This window comes from Gossypium hirsutum, chromosome A01 (assembly GCF_007990345.1).
Source record: "Gossypium hirsutum isolate 1008001.06 chromosome A01, Gossypium_hirsutum_v2.1, whole genome shotgun sequence".
In the NCBI taxonomy this organism is placed as follows: domain Eukaryota; kingdom Viridiplantae; phylum Streptophyta; class Magnoliopsida; order Malvales; family Malvaceae; genus Gossypium; species Gossypium hirsutum.
The window spans coordinates 27,677,034-27,690,209 of record NC_053424.1 but is presented as its reverse complement, the minus strand read 5'-3'; the positions used below and the strand labels follow the sequence as shown (position 1 = coordinate 27,690,209).

Genomic DNA, 13,176 nt, shown 5'->3' with positions numbered 1-13,176 from the left:
ACCGCTTTGGCTTAAAGCACAAACATTCCAAAATGGTCTGAATCCCTCGACTCGGCAAATGGTTGACGCAGCTGCTGGCGGAACCATCAAATAAAAAACATTTGAAGAGGCTTATGAATTCATTGAAGAAATGTCACTGAATAACTATCAGTGGCAAGTCATGAGGACTAAGCCAATAAAAACAGCTGGTGTTTATAACGTCGACTCAGTTATTATGCTGTCAAATCAGGTAGAACTTCTTAATAAAAAGATTGATGGTTTTCTTAGTTCTACACAGGTACATCCAGAAATGAGGTGTGACTTAAGCGGAGGAGGTGTGCATACAGAATATCAATCCTTTAATCCCACAACCGAAGAGGAACAAGTCAACTATATGGGTAACAATAACTTTAGATCTCAAAATAACCCATACAGTAATACTTATAATACAGGTTGGAGGAACCACCCAAATTTCTTCTGGGGTGGTCAAGGGAATCAAAAGCCACAAAATCCTCAGGGTTTTCAACAGCCACCTTATCAACAAGAGAAGAAACCAAACCTTGAGGAGATGCTCTCAAAGTTCATATCAGTATTAGAAATTCGTTTCCAAAATACCGAGACAACACTTAAAAATCAACAAGCATCGATCCAATGACTCGAAACTCAGATAGGCTAGCTTTCCAAACTGATCTCCAAACGACCACAATATAGTTTGCCAAGTAATACCGAACCTAACCCAAGGGAATAACTCAACGCAATTAATACTCAAGATGACGAAGGAGTCATTGAGCCTGAACTAGAACCGAGGCAAGAAACTATGGTAAGCAAATGGAGAGATGAGGTAGGTCAAAATACAAACAAACTAGTGACTGTCGAATATAAACCTCGTGTGCCATTCCCTAACGCGACAAGGAAAGACCGCTCAAACGAACAATTCGGTAAATTCCTTAAACTTTTGAAAAAATTACATATTAACTTACCGTTTATTGAAGCTTTGTCGCAGATGCGAAATGCAATGAAATTTTTAAAAGAGCTTTTAGTAAATAAGCGGAAGTTGGACGAAGTATCGCATGTGGAGCTAAATACAGTCTGCTCAGCTATTCTACAGAATAAGCTACCCCACAAATCGAAAGATCCAGGGAGTTTTATAATTCCTTGTTTAATTGGTAGTTTAGGTATAAGTCATGCATTAGCTGATTTAGGGGCTAGTATTAGCGTTATGCCTTAGAAAATGTTTAAGCAACTAGGTCTTGGGAAACCTAAACAAACTAGGATGAGCATTCAATTGGCAGATAAAACTATAAGATTCCCTATGGGTATTATTGAAGATGTACTCGTGAAAGTAGATAAGTTCATATTTCCCGTTGACTTCGTTATTCTAGACATAGAGGAGGATAACAACACCCCTTTGATTTTAGGGAGGCCCTTTTTAGCAACTGCTAAAACAATTATTGATGTTGGCACAGGTGAGCTTGCACTTCGTGTGGGAGATGAAACGATCTCCCTTCAGGCTCGTAATTCTGGCATCACATCGAACATTGAAGGTAATAGTCCACACCAATCTACTAAAACTGACAATATGACTTTGCAGAAATTAAGCTTCAAAAAAGTTCATGAGCCATGTTCCAGAAATGATAGAGGACACATTCATGAAGAACGAAGGCTACGGATAGAGGAGCTAGACGAATGGCGAGAACACAAATCGAGAACACATGATAAACTGAAACTACACCAAAACAAGTCCGATACTTCTCCTAATCAACTTAAGGTTCGCGATAAAGTCTTACTAGATGCCGCAAATCCCCACATTGCCACTACCATACCGAATGAGAAAATCCCTCTTACGGTACGGTGGAGGTGAGTCACCCAAAGTTCGGCACTTTTAAGGTAAACAACACCCGTTTAAAACCTTATTTTGATGAGATTGATAGTAGGAATGAGGAGTACGAGCTCCTTGAACCACCCTGACCATTCACTAGAGAGGTAAGTCGAGCTTAGACTATAAATAAGCGCTTCTCGGGAGGCAACCCGAGCACTAACATATTTTGATTTCTTTATTTTTTTATTTCTAACACTTTAAATAATTAGATTTATCTTTGAATTGCAAAGTTTTTCAGCACACACGGCTAGGCACATGGTCGTGCCTAAAGCCGTGGCCAAGCAGGGGAAGAAACACGGCAGTGCGATACGGCCGTGTGGAAGCAAGACATGATTTCCCCAAAACACGAGATGCGATAAAACCCTACGACCGTGCGACATGGTCGTGGGTGAACTTGATAGGTGAACATGGGTGTGGGAATAAAAAAACACGAGCATGCCAGGGGTAAGGCTCGATTCTGTTTCTTCGACACGGGCGTGAGACACACACATGCCTATAAGCCGTAGACAACAATACACGGGCGTGGGAGAAGCGAACAAAGCTAGAAACGGCCGTGCGATATGGCCGTGTGCCACACACACCCCAGACACACGGGCGTAGGATAGTAGCTGTGCACAACCTAAATTGTAAAATTCAAAAACAACGGGCTCACCTTCAGCGTACACGGGTGTGGCCCTAGGCCGTGTGCACCTCCCTTATATAAGCAAATCACTGTTCATTTTTTTCTTCCTTTCAAAACCCTAGCCGAAATCTCCCATTCCCTACTCCCTAATCCCTATCCCAGCCACGATTCCCCAGCTTCTCATTTCCCCAACCCTCAAACCATCCTAAAATCCACTTCCCCTGCATTAATCCTCACTTCTCCATCTCTTTTCCCTTTCCTACAGTTTCCACGAGGGCCCCAAGAAGAGATCTTCCAAATACTTCAAGCCCGACCTTTAGCAGCAGGTCGGTACATCGACTGGGCAGATGTCTCCACAAGGTATCTTGAGCATGCTTAGCATGAGGATGATTGAGAGGCACCGAGGAACCTCCCCTCCCCAGTATCGTCTCGCCCAATCTACCGAGGAGGAAAGCCTGCAAGGACATTCCTGATGATGTCCCCCCACAGCATGAGGACTCACCGACTCAGCCACCACCACCCTCTCGTCCAGTTCATGTGGCAGCTTTATATGCTGACATCTCTGAGCACCTCACTCGATTCAAGCATCAGCATTTTCAACGATTTGACAACATTGGTGCTACTCTACAGCAGATTTGTTAGCACCTTCACATCTCATCGCCAGTCCCACCTCACGAACCATCCAGCGATAAAGATGTTTAGAAATATTTATTTCTTATTTTATGTTTTTAATTTCTACTGAAACTACTTTTTATTTTTATTAGATTTTAGAAATTTTATTTTTAATTATTAAATTCAGTTATTTCTTTTTGAATAATTATTCTTCCTAATATCTCCTAAAAAGTTCTTGATTTTATCACAGTTATATAGAGCTCTTAAGCCCATCATCACATAGGAACTAAAACTCCACCGGGAAAGGTTCTCCGCGATAGCCATGTCCTGATCGACCACAACCATAGCCACCACTAGATATAATATTCTTTTGGCACAGGATTTATGGCCTAATAAACCTCTACGACTGCTGGAGTATCCTTCTCCACTCTCGAACCGATTCCTCTCCAGAACTCCAGTTCGAGGATTTCATCATACAGGATGTTTCACTCCTCCCCTATCTTATTTTATACTCTAATATCTATCTTTGTACATTGAGGGCAATGTACATCTTAAGTGTGGGGGTATTTATTTCATTATCAGAAAAATCCTTGAATAATCACCTTATTCTCATGAAAAACTCTCATATCATATTTAGGATAAATTTTAATTGATTTATGATTTTGATTTATATATCTTGAATTAAAACATATGCATTTATGCATTGATTGTTTAAACTTTAAGACAATAGAGAATCAAGCATGATGAGTTGATTTTTAAGAATTCAAAATCTTAGGCTGTTTCCCTAAGTTTAGGTATTATTTTGAAATGGAATTCACGGGTCTAAACATCAAAAAGCCATAATTTTTGTGAGATTTTTGAGCCTTTTGAGCATCTATTCATCATTTCATGCTCATTTTTATTATTGCTTTGAGTGCGTCAGTATTGAACTATTATTCTAGAACTTGCTTGATTATGCGTGTTGAGACCACACCATTTGATTTGATATATCAAAATGATTAAGGCACTTAGGATTAACCCACTCATGCCATGAAAAGCCTACCTCCACGATTAACCCCTAGTAAACCCCCTTGAGCCTAACAAACCATTTCTTGTATTACCCTTAATATTAACCTTTAACCCATTATTGTTGAAATCCCCTAAATTAATCCATATTTTTGTCGAGATTTGAGTTGAATGAATTGCCTAGCTATGTTTTGTTCTTGATATTTAGTCTATATTATTTAACTTGTTCTTAATTAAAAAAAAACTATGTATACATATCTATAATTCCATATTCTGAGAGAAACTCTGTTGTACGCAAGAAAAGATTAACTCTTTTTCTAGTTAAGGAAACTTTTCAAGTCAATCTCGATTCTAACCCTTTCTTTCAGTTGTGACCACACCCCCTAACTAAGCCTCATTACAACCCTCTAAAGACCTTTTGATTGATGTATCATCTTAAATTATAGTGGTGGGGATTTGATTTTCATGCAAGCCTATGGTAATGACTTTTCATTATTGACTATTGAGTGCTTCATTTATTGTCCTTAAACACCTCGAGTGATTTGAGTGAACCTTTAGTGAGGATGTGAAACTCTGTGATATTCTGAATCAAAGGTAATTACTTAGACGAAGGGAAGCACCTAAGTTTGCATGACTAAATACTCAACTTGGAATGTTTGAAACTTTTATGTTCTTTTAGTTGAATTCTCAATGTATGATTACTTATGGATTAATGTGAGATATTATCGATAGATATTATAAGTTGAGAAGAATTTATTTTGATTATGAGTTGAGGATTTTGCTTGAGGACAAGCAAATGCTTAAGTGTGGGGGTATTTGATAAATCGTAATTTATACATATTTTTACCCCATGTTTAATGCATTTTATGGATGATTTCTCATTAGAATTGGTGAATTCGATGCTCCTAATGCTTTAATTCCATGTTTTACACTTAGGAGAGTATAGGAGAGTGAAAGGAGCCAAAAACGAGCCAAAAAGGGACAAAATGGACCAAATCAAGAAGATGACATGGCCTAAGCCTTGCCACATAGGTAGCTCACACGCCCGTGTCTTTCGAGGGTGTTGACCAAGGCTTTCACGATTCACACGGCCTAGCCATTGACCTACACGACCGTGTACAATTTAACGGATCGAACACAGCTTGGCAATCACGTCACACGGCCGTGGCATACGGGTGTGTCCCTTTTTCAAAGAGTTGTATTTTACACGGAAAAGGATACTTAAGGAGGAAGAAAGCCAATCCAAAGCCTATATAAACACCCTAAGTATGACTTAGAGAGGGGTCGCTTTCTCCAGAAATTTTTTGGAGTACAAAACCGCACGCCGAGAATTACTTAAAGAAAGCCAAACGATCCATCCCAAAAGCCGGAGCTACTCCAAGACTGAAGATCTCTCTAAGAATTCCTTCAGGGGTTTTAGAGTTTTCTTTATGTTTTGTTATTTTCATACTTTTGAGATGTACTCTTATTTTATTATGAACTAAACCCCTTAAATACCTAAGGAGGTTGAAACCTATGATGGATCTTGTTATTATTATCTGAACTGTATGATAAATACTTGATTTGTTCTTAATTATGTGTTTTAATGCTTGAGTTAATATTCCGGGTATTAATTCATGATTTGATGTGCTTATGCAGAGGAGCAAAAGTCTCTGTCTAAGAGTAGATTTGACATAATTAAGCGGAGTTGACCGAACGCCTAGAAATAGGGTTACGAGATTTTTTTGGATTATGGTGAAACCTAATATGGGAGTCCATAGATCGATTTACTGCTTCCCTAGGGGTTTTAATTAAGAAAGAAATTTTGATTAATTCAACTGAGGGTTAGGTGTTATTAGTTTCGAAAGAGATAATAATATAGGTTAGGGAGTCTCACGGATCAAGTCAAGTGAATAAATCGTCTGGTTCAGAGTCAAATAACAAGTGAAATCTAGGTGGATTCCTCCTTGGGTGTCATCTTTATCAATTACTGTTCTTCAAGTCTTTTTTCAAATTTTCTCTTTGCTTTAGTTTAGTTAGTTAATTAGTTTAGTTAATTAGTTTAATAAACAACCCCTCTTTATTTCTAGGTTAAATAATAAAAAGATAATTATTACTAGTACTTTTGGTTCCCTTGGGTACGATATCCCGGTCTTGCCATTACTATACTATTATTTGATAGGTGCGCTTGCCTTTTCGTTGTGATAATAGTTAGTCTAGGTTTGATCTTCATTATAAATATTTATTGCTTTTTATGAATCACGCGATCATTAGCTCCATACATGTGGGGTCAATGATGGAGAAAAACCGGTCCCACGGGGCTGTAGTAATAAAGGCTCAAACATGATCAACTAAGTAGACATGCTCCAAAACAGTCCCATCAATACATCGGCCTAAGCTGAGTGGTCACAGTCGAAGTAGCTGATACAAATCTCCTAGGGACCCTTTAAAAATCTAATATAGGAATTGCGGGTCTCGGTGGAAGCGCTCGAGGAGTAGGTCGTGCTAGGGATCTTCCGCTTTTTCAAAGTGGGGACGATAACCTTGGACTTGCTGCGAGTGTTCATCATGGTGTGCCTGAAATAAAATAATGCACTATCAGAAAATAATATACATCACCAAACAAACAAAGAGGTTGAGAAACGGTCGTGTAAATTAAAATACGACACTAAGAATTATCCTAAGACGGGCATTAACATCCAAACAGTCGAAAATAGATAATCGACTCCTAAAACACTATTTATTAAAATCAATTATGAAAAAATAATAATGAATAAAAACATAAAACAAAATGGAAATCTAAAACGACAATAAAAATAATGAAATACCAGTAATAATAAAAATAAGATCACATAATAATGAGAGGAATAGAAAGGATAAATACCGAATTCGGATACTAAGAACAATAATAATATTAAGAGAATAAGTGAGAAAATAACTCAATATAATAAACCAAGGAAGAACAATAACTATCATAATAATCTAAGACAGTAACATAAATAATAAGTAATTAACGATTTAATAAAAATTAAAAGAAGAGTAGTAAACAAGTAGAACTAGAAAAGAAAACTAAAATGACTAATAATAATAATAGTAAAAGATAATAAATAAAAAAATAATCAGTAAAGAAAATAAAATAATAAAATAATAAAACAAGAAATAAAATAAATAATAATAATACTAATAATAATAAAGAGGGTACAAATCGATGGAGCAACGGACGGTGGCCAAAGTTGCGCGATGGTGGTCATCGCAGGCATGTTGGTGTACGACAAGGCTGGGGGAAAGGTGGAGGTTACGACACAGGGGTGGGATAAAAGTGGTAATGGGGTTGCGGCTTGGTGGAAATACGAGAAAGAGGGATGCGAGGGGGACGAGGAGGGTGTGGTCGGTGGGTGTAGACTGTGTGACGAGGGTGAAGGAGAGGGAAAGGGTTCGGCGAGGTGAGGGGAAGAGTGAGGCCTTTGGGCGTGGACGCTCAACGAGGTGAGGAAGGGAGAAGGAAAGGAGAAAAGTGGGAGAGGGTATGGGTATGGGTATGGGTATGGGTATGGGGGTGGTGGGAAAGAGGAGAGGCGTGAACAATGGGAGGAATGATGATGGCCGGAGAGGTAGAAGAGAGTTGGTTGGCGGCAGCTAGGGTTAAGGGGTTTTGGAAAGATGAAAATAAAATAATAAATTTAAGGTTTGGGAGTTAAAAAGGGGGCACGGTCGTGTAAGGGTCCGTGTTGGGCCACACGGCCATGTCACGCGCCAGTGTGCTTTTTAAAAATATAGGTCTAATCTTTACATGGCCTCGGATACGCCCGTGTGTCTAGGCCGTGTGGCATACGACTGTGTCTCGCACAAAGCCACGTGTCTTGCACGTGTAACTTTCTAACTTGATTTAACATTTTAAAAAAATAGTTTCAGATTTCACACTGCCGTGTGGACTATTTTAGGTCCTGTAATCTTTCAATTTTTTGAAAAAAATTAAGTCTAAAAGTCTACACGGCCAAGGACACGCCCGTGTGTCTAGACCGTGTGGGTCTCACGGCCATGTTTCCAGGCCGTGTAACTTACTTTCAAACCCCTTATAGTACACACGGCCTAGGACACACCCATGTGTCCAGGCTGTGTGGGTCAAAAACATTTTTTTTGAAAATTAATTAATTTTAAAAAATAAACTGAAATAAAAATAAAAAATTAGCAGTTTTAACACTCGGGTTGCCTCCCGATAAGTGCTTATTTAGAGTCTAAGCTTAACTTTCCTCGTATTCGCACAACCACAGTAGTTCGCAGAGTCAAAACTCCTCTTTCTCATTATCAATTCTATTATCAAAATAAGTTTTAAGTTGGGTACTATTTACCTTAAATGTGTCTAATTCAAAATGAGTTAACTCGACTGTACCGTATGAAAAGACATTCAGTACTGTAAAGGGATTTGATCCGTTTGCCTCAAGCTCCAAAGTGGCAATTTGAGGATCCGTTCTATCTAGCAGTACCTTGTCCTTAACCTTAAATTGTTTCGTTCCATCCACATGCTCATCATGGCGTCGCTTTGGCTCTTCATCGTGCTTTTTTAGTTTCTCATTGACTTGTATTCGCCATTTATCTAGTTCATCGATTCATAACATTCATTCTTCATGAGTCGTTTTATCGTATTTACTGGAACATGGCTCCATTACGTTTTTCTGAGAGGTTTCCTGCAAAGAAGGTTGAGCCACATGGTTACTCATATTAGCAAAACTTGTAAAATTATCTCGATCACTAGATGTCTTAATAGAATCATGAGCTTGGAGTATTAATTCACCTGTACCAACATCAATAATAGTCCTAACAGTTGCTAAAAAGGGTTGACCTAGAATCAGAGGTACATCACTATCCTCATCCATGTCTAAAACAACAAAATCAACTAGGAATATGAATTTATCAATTGTTACAAATACGTATTCAATAACACCTCTAGGAAATCTAATGGTTCTATCTACTAATTGAATATTCATCCTAGTTTGTTTTGGTTTTGTAAGACCTAATTACTTAAACTTTTTATAAAGCATGACATTAATACTAGCCTTTAAATAAGCCAAAGCATTATTAACATTCAAACTACCAACTAAATAAGGAATAGTAAAACTCCCTAGATCTTTCAATTTGTTGGGTAGTTTATTTTGTAGTATGGCTAAGCAAACTACATTTAGCTCCATAGTTGACGAATCATTTAACTTCCTTTTGTTCACCAAAAGCTCCTTTAAAAATTTAACGAAATTGGGCATATACGAAAGAGCTTCAATAAACGGTAAGTTAATATGTAATTTTTTCGGAAGTTTAAGAAATTTACCAAATTGTTCATTCGTGTGGTCTCTCTTCATCGCGTTAGGATATGGCACTCGAGGTTTATATTCTTTACCAACCAGTTTTTTCTTATTCTGGCTTACCTCAACCTTACCATTACTTATCACACTTTATTGCCTCGGTTCTAATTCAGATTCAACTAACCCTTCTTCATCTCACATAGTAATTGCATGAAGTTGTTCCCTTGGCTTAGTTTCAATATTGCTACGCAAACTACCTTATAGTCATTCTAAAATTAACTTAGTAGGTTGGCCAATTTGGTTCTCAAGTCCTTGAAGTGATGCTTGTTGGTTTTTAAGTGCTACTTTAGTGTTTTGAAAACGCGTTTCTAACATTGAAATAAACTTCGTCAATATCTCCTCAAGGTTCGAGCTTTTCTCTTGCTGGTAAGGTTGTTGTTGGAAGCCTGGAGGGGGTTATGCTTTCTGATTTCCTTGACCACCCCAAGAGAAATTGGGATGGTTCCTCCAACCTGCATTATAAGTATTACTATAAGGGTTGTTTTGAGGCCTAGAATTATTATCCATATAATTTATTTGTTCGTTCTCTGTGTTAGGACCGTAGGGTAAACATTCTAGATTGTTCATTCCACCTCCATTTGCGTCGCACTGCATCACCGGATTTACCTGCGTAGAAACATATAAGCCATCAATTTTCTTATTAAATTGTTCTACCTGATTTGATAACATGGTGACTGCATCTAAATTGAAAACACCGGCTGCTTTCATTGACTTCATCCTCATGACTTGCCATTGATAATTATTCAGTTCCATCTCATCTATAAATTCATAAGCCGCTTCAGGTGTTTTATTATTTAGAGTCTCACCAGTTGCTGCATCGATCAATTTCCTAATTGAAGGATTCAAACCATTGTAGAAAGTTTGAACCTATAGCCATTTAGGTAACCCATGGTGAGAGCACTGTCTCAATAAGTCCTTATACCTCTTCCATGCATCATATAAGGTCTCTAAGCCAATCTGAACAAAAGGAAGAGATATCATTTCTCAACTTAGTTGTCTTAGCCGGTGAAAAGTGCTTCAGTAGGAATTTATCGATCATTTGATCTCATGTAGTGATAGAGCCTCGTGGTAAAGAATTCAACCACTGTTTACCTTTGTTCCTCAATAAGAAAGGGAATAAACGTGGGTGAATGGCATCGTCAGAAATGCCATTTATCTTGAAAGTATTACAGACTTCCAGAAAATTAGCCAAATGAGTATTTGGATCTTCGTCTTACAAACCATCGAACTGAACAAATTGTTGTACCATCTGAATAACATTCGGCTTTAGTTTGAAATTATTTGTAGCAATAGTAGGTTTCACAATACTCGATTCAACCCCAATTAGAGTTGGCTTGGCATAATCCTATATAGTACGAGGAACATGATCTGGCTTTGCAGCAGCTGCAAGAGGTAGCTAATTATTCTGATTATCACACATCTCCTCAGTAATAATAATAACGTCTTTTTTCTCGTCTACTATACTCTGTCGAGTCTGCCTTGCTTCTCTATGATTTCTACGAGTTGTACTTGCAATATTACTGTCAAATAATAATGGTCCTGACTGGCTTTTTCTATTCATAAACTAAAGGAACCTGCTAGAAGCAAATGAAAGAAAAATTAGAAAACAAAAATTAAACTAAAAATAAAAATATAATAAAATAAAAATGGATAAATTAATAAAAATCGAGTATTCCTAATATTTTAATCCCCGAAACGGCACAAAAAACTTGATGGTCACTAAACTAACTATAATTATGAAAAAGGCAAGTGCATCTATCGAACAATAGTATAGCTATGGTAAGTAGGGAATATCATATCTACGATGACTAAAAGTACTAGAAATTACCGTTTTTCTATTATTTAGCTGATAAATTGGAATGATTGTTTTTAATCTAAATTTATTAAGCTAATTTAATTAAGAACACAACAGAGAATGAAATAGGAAAATAATCGAAGATAACCAATGAGAAAGACAATACCTAGGAAAGAATCTACCTAGACTTCACCTTTTATTATGAATTTGAATTAAATGATTTATTTACTTGTGTCTTGATCCGTAGAACTCTCTAAATTATGTTAATATCTCTTTCAAGAGTAAGAACAACTGACACAAGGTTGATTAATTGAAATATCTTTCTAGTTAAAACCCCTATCATCACATTAACTCGATCTATGGATTCCCCTATTAGATTTGACTCTAATTCTTATTTCTAGGATTGCATGCAACTCCACTCAATTATCCTAGATCTACTCTTAAACAGGGACTTTTGCTCCACTGAAATAAGCACATTAAACATGAATTAATATCTCAAAAATATTAAAACACAAAATAAACATACATAATTGAGAACAAGAATCAAGTATTTATCGCGTAAAAATAGAAATTAAATAATAAGATTCATCATAGGTTTCATCCTTCCTAGGTATCTAGGGAATTTAGTTCATAACCCTGAATAGAAACATATTAAAGTTAGGATAACCACAAGACATAAAGAATCTTAATAAAACTTCAAAATATATTAAATGGAGATCTTCGATCTTGAGGGAGATCCGCTTCCAAGTTGATTCTGATGGCGTTCTTCAATTATTTTCTTCAATCTTCTCTGATTGCCCCTAGGTTGTAATTATCACTTTATTACTTGATTGGACATATATACTTGTACAATTCGCATATCATTTCACACACGACACTACACATAGACAATAATGAACTTATGGATCTTGGATGTCTCGGTGTCACAAAATTATTGGAGTTGGCCTCAATTTCTTCACTTCAACATATTCACGGATATCACGACTTTAGAGGCTCGATACCGTTACGTTGGCTTGGTGTTTCGACATCCATCCCTTGATATCGCGACTCCCATGGAAATATGCTCTATGTTGATTTTGTGTTGAAGTTTTGCATCTTCAAGGTAAAAGGTCTAGGTGTTACGACTTTTATGGAATCAGTGTTGCGACACCTTTTCTGAATGATACTTTCCTTGAGATTGGGCCATTATCGTCTCCCTACACAAACTCAATCACATTGTTAGGTTTCCTATGACACCATTTGTCCAATTGGGGTCTTAACAAGGGCAAAACTAAGCAAAAACATTTATTAATGCTTGAAGCTAAAAATTGACAAAAACATATAAAAGATACTTAAATTGCTTGGAAATTAGCTCCTCAGGTGTATTGGGGAGCCTAATTTGACGTATCAAATTATAGTAGATCACTTTTCATCTATCATATAATGGCAATGAGAGGATATCATTTACTCTTAATTGGGCTTTGAATTCCACTATTGTAAATGAAGCTATGCCAGGTAGAAGTCATATAGCTACTTACCAGCTTTCGGTTCTATTATCAGTTAAAGTTAGACTTTTAATATATTAAAGTATATGAGTCACACATACATAGACTGCCACTTACTCATGATTAAGGTAAATCACACTATAAACGTCACAAGGGAATAAATCCATAAATGTATCTTAGATTTATTCTACTCTGGGCCTATCCACTATATTGTCAATCCAGGTAGTCACATCTATGTCTAAATCTTCTAGGAGTCATCTACTCTGATACCTAAGATAAAATATCTCCCTAATTGGATTTGATAGACGACATAATAGTCTTTTAATCGATTTGCTCAGTTTCGACTAGACTATGAACTTGTTTAGATTATCTACTAATATAAGTTGTCTTTTCGCATTATGTTTTGACTACATAATGCAACTTAGTATTAGTTAAACGTTAGATAATCAATGAGCTAATATTTTTTT

At 36.9% G+C, this 13,176-nt stretch overlaps 1 non-coding gene across 1 annotated transcript; it reads left to right on the top strand.

The window, feature by feature from the left end:
* The first annotated feature begins 10,313 nt into the window (after positions 1-10,313).
* LOC121207960 (small nucleolar RNA R71) lies at positions 10,314-10,421 on the top strand. Its single transcript, XR_005903034.1, has one exon. It is a non-coding gene; the product is annotated as a small nucleolar RNA R71 (small nucleolar RNA).
* The last annotated feature ends 2,755 nt before the right edge of the window (positions 10,422-13,176 follow it).